Consider the following 6,000-nt stretch of genomic DNA (forward strand, 5'->3'; position numbering starts at 1 on the left):
CAAAAAACACAAAAGACGTCCAGAGAGTGCTGGGCTGTGAGGGCACGGGAGGCACTGGAAAAGACGGAGGAGAGACACGGTTACAAAAACTCATCAAAATGCACAAGAGAAAGTTCACAATGTTACCAAACGGGAGCCAAGCTAATACCACGGAAGTTCTCTGTATACTCTGGCGTCGAGGAGTGTCTCAGCAGGCTTAAAGTAGGCGGCTTGATTGGCAAAGCAGAAACAGGTGAGTCCAATCACTCCTCGACGCAGCAGGGGGGAAGGGTGCCTCCGGAGGAACAAAAGTAAAGTTACCCAAACAACACATACACAACCGGAACATACTATCAAAATAAAAGCAGCAAATACAAACCCCCCCCCCCCCTCAACGAACGCCTCCTGGCGTTCTCCCAGGCTTGTCCGGATGAGCCGCGTAGAACTCCCGGAGCAGAGAATCATCCAGAATCAGGCCCCGTGAGATCCATGACCGTTCCTCAGGACCGTACCCCTCCCAGTCCACCAGAAACTGGAACCCCCGTCCCCGCGGGCGAACATCCAGGATCCGAGACACCATGAAGGCGGGATGGCCATCAATGAGCCGGGGGGGAGGCGGGGCGACGGTCGGAGGGCTGAGCTCACTGGAGCTGACAGGCTTCAGCAGGGAAACATGGAACGAAGGATGGATCTTCATGGAATCCGGCAGTCTGAGCTTGACAACAGAGGGGTTAATCACTTTCAAAATCTCAAAGGGGCCAACAAAGCGAGGGGAGAGCTTACGTGACTCGACATCCAGGGGGAGATCACGTGACGACAACCACACCATCTGGCCGGGACGGTAGGCAGGGGCGGAGGAACGGTGGGCGTCAGCAAGACGCTTGTTTCTCTCCGCGGAACGGGTGAGCGCTGCCCTGACGGACCTTCACACCTCTTTCACCCTCCGGAGATGTTCCAGAACCGACGGGACCGCCACTGCAGCCTCCTGTTCTGGGAAGAGGGGGGGTTGGTAGCCCAGGCAACACATGAATGGAGACATACCTGTGGCCGAACTGGTGAGGGAGTTATGGGCGTACTCAATCCAGGGGAGCTGGGAGCTCCATGAGACTAGGTGATGGGCAGCGACGCAACGAAGGGCCGACTCCAGGTTCTGGTTGGCCCGCTCTGTCTGGCCGTTGGTCTGGGGGTGATAGCCTGATGACAGACTGGCCGTGGCTCCTACTGCCCTGCAGAACTCCCTCCAAACTTGTGACGCAAACTGGGGTCCTCGGTCCGACACCACGTCGAGAGGAATCCCGTGAAGCCTGAAGACATGGTTCTCTAGTAGACGGGCAGTCTCGAGGGCAGAAGGCAGTTTAGGGAGTGGCACATAATGAACAGACTTAGAGAATCGATCAACGATAGTCAATATCACTGTGTTACCTTCTGACGGGGGCAACCCCGTGATGAAGTCCAGAGCGATGTGGGACCAGGGACGACTAGGGATGGGCAGAGGGCGTAACAGACCAGCGGGGGGTTGATGAGAGGTCTTTCCCCGGGCACAGACAGAGCAGGCGGCAACGAACTCATGTGTGTCCCGGTACATACTGGGCCACCAGAAGCTTTGACGGAGGAACTGGAGAGTACGGTGAAAGCCGGGGTGACACGTGAGCTTCGATGAATGGGCCCACTGGAGGACCTGAGAACGGACCGAGTCGGGCACAAATCTCCGGTCGGGGGGTCCGGTACCAGGGTCGGGCTGCCGCTCTTGTGCCTCCGCGACGATGGACTCGACCTCCCAGGAGGCCATTCCCACGAAGCAGGAGGGAGGGAGGATGGGGTCCGGACTCTCCGAGTCCGAGGGAGGAGAGTGGAGACATGACAGGGCGTCCGGCTTAATGTTGCGGGAACCAGGGCGATAGGAGAGGGAAAAGTTGAAGCGACTCAAAAACAGTGCCCACCGGGCCTGGCGGGGGTTTAGCCTCTTGGCGGAGCGTAGATAAGCGAGGTTCTTGTGGTCGGTCCAAATCAAAAACGGAACCGTCGTGCCCTCCAGCCAGTGCCTCCACTCCTGTAGAGCCCAAACCACAGCCAGCAACTCTCTATTCCCCACGTCGTAGTTACGTTCAGCGGGGGACAGGCGGCGAGAAAAAAAGGCGCAGGGGTGCAGCTTGTTGGTTTGGGGGTCTCTCTGGGAAAGCACCGCTCCAGCTCCAGAATCCGAAGCATCCACCTCGACCACAAACTGTAAGGCGGGGTCAGGGTGTTTTAGGACTGGGGCGGATGTGAAGAGCTCCTTGAGACGGGTGAAGGCCTGCTGGGCCTCAGGGGACCAACGGAAAGGGGAGCTCTGGGACGTGAGTCTGGTTAGAGGGATGGCCACCTTGCTGTAGTCTCGAATGAACCTCCTGTAAAAATTTCCAAACCCGAGGAATCTCTGGAGCTCTTTGCGGGTCGAGGGGGTTGGCCAGTCTGTGACCGATTAGATTTTGGCCGGGTCAGGTTGTAGCTGGCCCCTGGCTATGATGTAACCGAGGAACCCAACTGAGGCGGAGTGGAACTCACATTTCTCGGGTTTGACGTACAACTTGTTCTCCAGAAGCCTCTGGAGGACGAGTCGGACATGCTGTCTGTGCTCCTCGAGGGTGCGGGAAAAAAATCAGGATGTCATCGAGGTAGACAAAAACGAAGCGGTTCAGCATGTCTCTCAGCATGTCATTAATTAGGGCCTGGAAAACTGCGGGGGCATTGGTGAGACCAAAAGGCATGACCTGGTACTCGAAGTGTCCGAGAGGTGTGTTGAAGGCGGTTTTCCACTCATCTCCCTCCTTGATCCTGATGAGGTGGTAGGCGTTCCGCAGATCCAACTTGGTAAAGACGGTGGCGGAACAAAGGGGCTCGAAGGAGGGGTCAATGAGAGGGAGAGAGTACTTATTTTTTACGGTGATATCATTGAGGCCACGGAAATCAATGCAGGGGCGTAGAGAGGCGTCTTTCTTCTTGACGAAGAAAAACCCCGCCCCCAACGGAGAGGAGGAGGGGCGAATGAGTCCAGAAGCCAACGAGTCCTGGATGTACGCCTCCATAGCCTCCTTCTCTGGGCGTGACAGGTTGTACAGTCGACTGGAGGGAAGGGGAGCGCCAGGGAGGAGGTCGATGGAGCAGTCGTAGGGCCAATGAGGGGGAAGGGAGAGAGCCAACTCCTTACTGAACACGGGGGCTAGATCGTGATACTCTGGGGGCACAGAGGTGAGATCCGGAGGGGTAGAAGGAGTCACAGGGGGCCGAGGAGAGAAGGGATTGGCCGAACGCAGGCATTGGGAGTGACAATGGGGACTCCAATTGGTTATACTGGAGGCTTTCTAATCAATCTGGGGATTATGGAGTAGTAACCAGGGGAAACCTAGGACCAGGGGAACATGGGGGGAAGGAATGACGAGCAACTGAATGTCCTCACGGTGGTTACCAGAGATGATGAGGGTGACAGGGACAGTGCGGAACTTTACCTGAGCAATTAACCTACCATCAAGGGCGGTGACATTTCTAGGGGTGGACAAGGGCTCTAGGGGAAGGTTGAGCTGAGTGGCTAATTCGTCATGGATGAAACTCTCATCAGCCCCAGAGTCGATCAGCACCTTTAACGGCAGCGACTCCCGACCCCAGAGCAGACAAGAAGGGACAGTGATACGTGCAGAAGAGCTAGGGGAAGTCTGACTCACCAGTGCGCTCTCGTTCACTGGCGAGTCTGCCCTTTTGGCGTCTGGGGACAGGAAGCCAGGAAGTGCCCCGCCTGGCCACAGTAGATGACATTCGCTGGGGTGTAGCCGGGCCCTTCCCAGCTGCATGGGCTCAACAGGGGAAGCGTTGGGGGTGGCATGAGCTTGAGGTGGAGAGGGAGGGCCGGGGGAAGCTGACAGAACTACAGGTGGCGCTAACTCTCTATCTCTGGTGGAGCTGGTTTGCATCTTCTCCTGACGCCTCTCCCTGAGTCTGTTATCAATACAGATGGCTAAAGAAATCAACGACTCTAAGGAGTCAGGCTCATCTCGGGAAGCTAGCTCATCTTTGAGCTCACTGGAAAGCCCTCTTAGGAAAACCCCCTTTAATTCTAGCTCACCCCACCCACTCTCTGAAGCTGCGATCCTAAAATCGATGGAGAAGTCAGCCACTGATCTAGAACCCTGAACAAGAGAGAGCAAACGCTTAGCTGCTTCCTGTCCCTGCCGGGGGTGGTCAAAAATTCTACAAAGTTCACCAGTGAAATTGTCAAAGGAGGATAGGATGGGGGATTCCTGTTCCCATAACGCTGTAGCCCACTGAGCAGCTCTACCCCGGAGTAAGTTAACAGTGTAGGCGATTTTAGCTCTATCTGTGGGGTAACTAAGGGGCTGCTGGTCAAACACTAAAGAACAACGTAACACAAAACCACTGGCCCCCCCAATCTCACCGGCGTAAGGTTCGGGGGAAGGGACATAGGGCTCCTTGTGAGGGCTGTGGTGCGGTGAAACCGGGGCTGGCGGGGGAGAGGGTGCAGTACTCACAGAGGGCTGTTCAGGGGTGGCGCTGTGGTCCAAGAGGCGAAGCTGTTCAGTGAGGTTGGTGACTTGAGCACTGAGATTCTGGAGTGTCTCCATGATTCCCTGGAACATGTTCTCATGTTGTCCGAGCCGAAGTCCTTGCCTGGCGAGTGCCGCCTTGATGGGATCCGATTCTGCTGGGTCCATGTTGGCCAGAGTATTCTGTGACGTGAGGTGCAGAAAGGGAACCCAGGAGCGGAAACGGAGCCGGTTATAACAATGATTTATTTAACAAAGGGGCGGGTGAATCCACAAAAAATCAAAATTGCAAGAGTCCTTCAAAAAACACAAAAGACGTCCAGAGAGTGCTGGGCTGTGAGGGCACGGGAGGCACTGGAAAAGATGGAGGAGAGACACGGTTACAAAAACTCATCAAAATGCACAAGAGAAAGTTCACAATGTTACCAAACGGGAGCCAAGCTGATACCACGGAGGTTCTCTGTATACTCTGGCGTCGAGGAGTGTCTCAGCAGGCTTAAAGTAGGCGGCTTGATTGGCAAAGCAGAAACAGGTGAGTCCAATCACTCCTCGACGCAGCAGGGGGGAAGGGTGCCTCTGGAGGAACAAAAGTAAAGTTACCCAAACAACACATACACAACCGGAACATACTATCAAAATAAAAGCAGCAAATACAAACCACAACAATTCACGTAGAGCTGATGTTGTGGTCTAACGTTACCACACAACTTTATCCAAAGGAGACACTTTTCTCGGTTGAGATGTGGTTTAAAGTGTAAAAAATACACCTTGTCGCCCAGCCTCTCAGGATACCTTGTGTCGGAGTCGCATGTACCCTATGCACACCGTTTGACCATTTTTAAACTTCAAATCTCCGAAAAAGCTCATAAAACCGAACAAAACTGACTTTCTGTAATGCATTTCAATGGACGTCCAGGCAGAGAATGTCCGAGTGTATGGGAATGGCTACATGCACTGTGATTGGCACATCGCGTTTGAGGGCGGGGCTTAGCCATAGGTCAACTGAGATGTAAAGAAATGTTAAGTTTTAACATATCTGCTACATATAAAACATACAAAATCAGCATATCTGTGGTTGCAGAAAGATAGATATCATATATAGACAATTTAAGAAATTTTATTTATGAAATAGAACAGTGGTATATTACATATCATTATCATTCTTATAGATTTCTGTTTTTAGATTGTAAAAATATCAACAAGTTAACTGCTGAGATGGTCAGGATACTTTCAGGCAGTTCAGGCAAAACGGAAATACCATGGTTTTCCCGTTTTTTTCCTTTTTGGTTTAAAATGAAAAAATGAAAAAACTGAGCCGTTTTTCCGTTTTTGTTATCAGAACCAAAAAACAAAAAACGACAAAACCAAATTCAAATAACAGCCCGATTTTGTTTTTTTGCAGATTCATTTTTTCATTTATTGTTTTGGACAAAATGTAGAACTGTGGTGACATCAGAGGCGGAAGTAACTTCAAAATAAAAGACAG

The sequence above is a fragment of the Epinephelus lanceolatus genome, chromosome 15 (assembly GCF_041903045.1).
Source record: "Epinephelus lanceolatus isolate andai-2023 chromosome 15, ASM4190304v1, whole genome shotgun sequence".
In the NCBI taxonomy this organism is placed as follows: Eukaryota; Metazoa; Chordata; class Actinopteri; order Perciformes; family Serranidae; genus Epinephelus; species Epinephelus lanceolatus.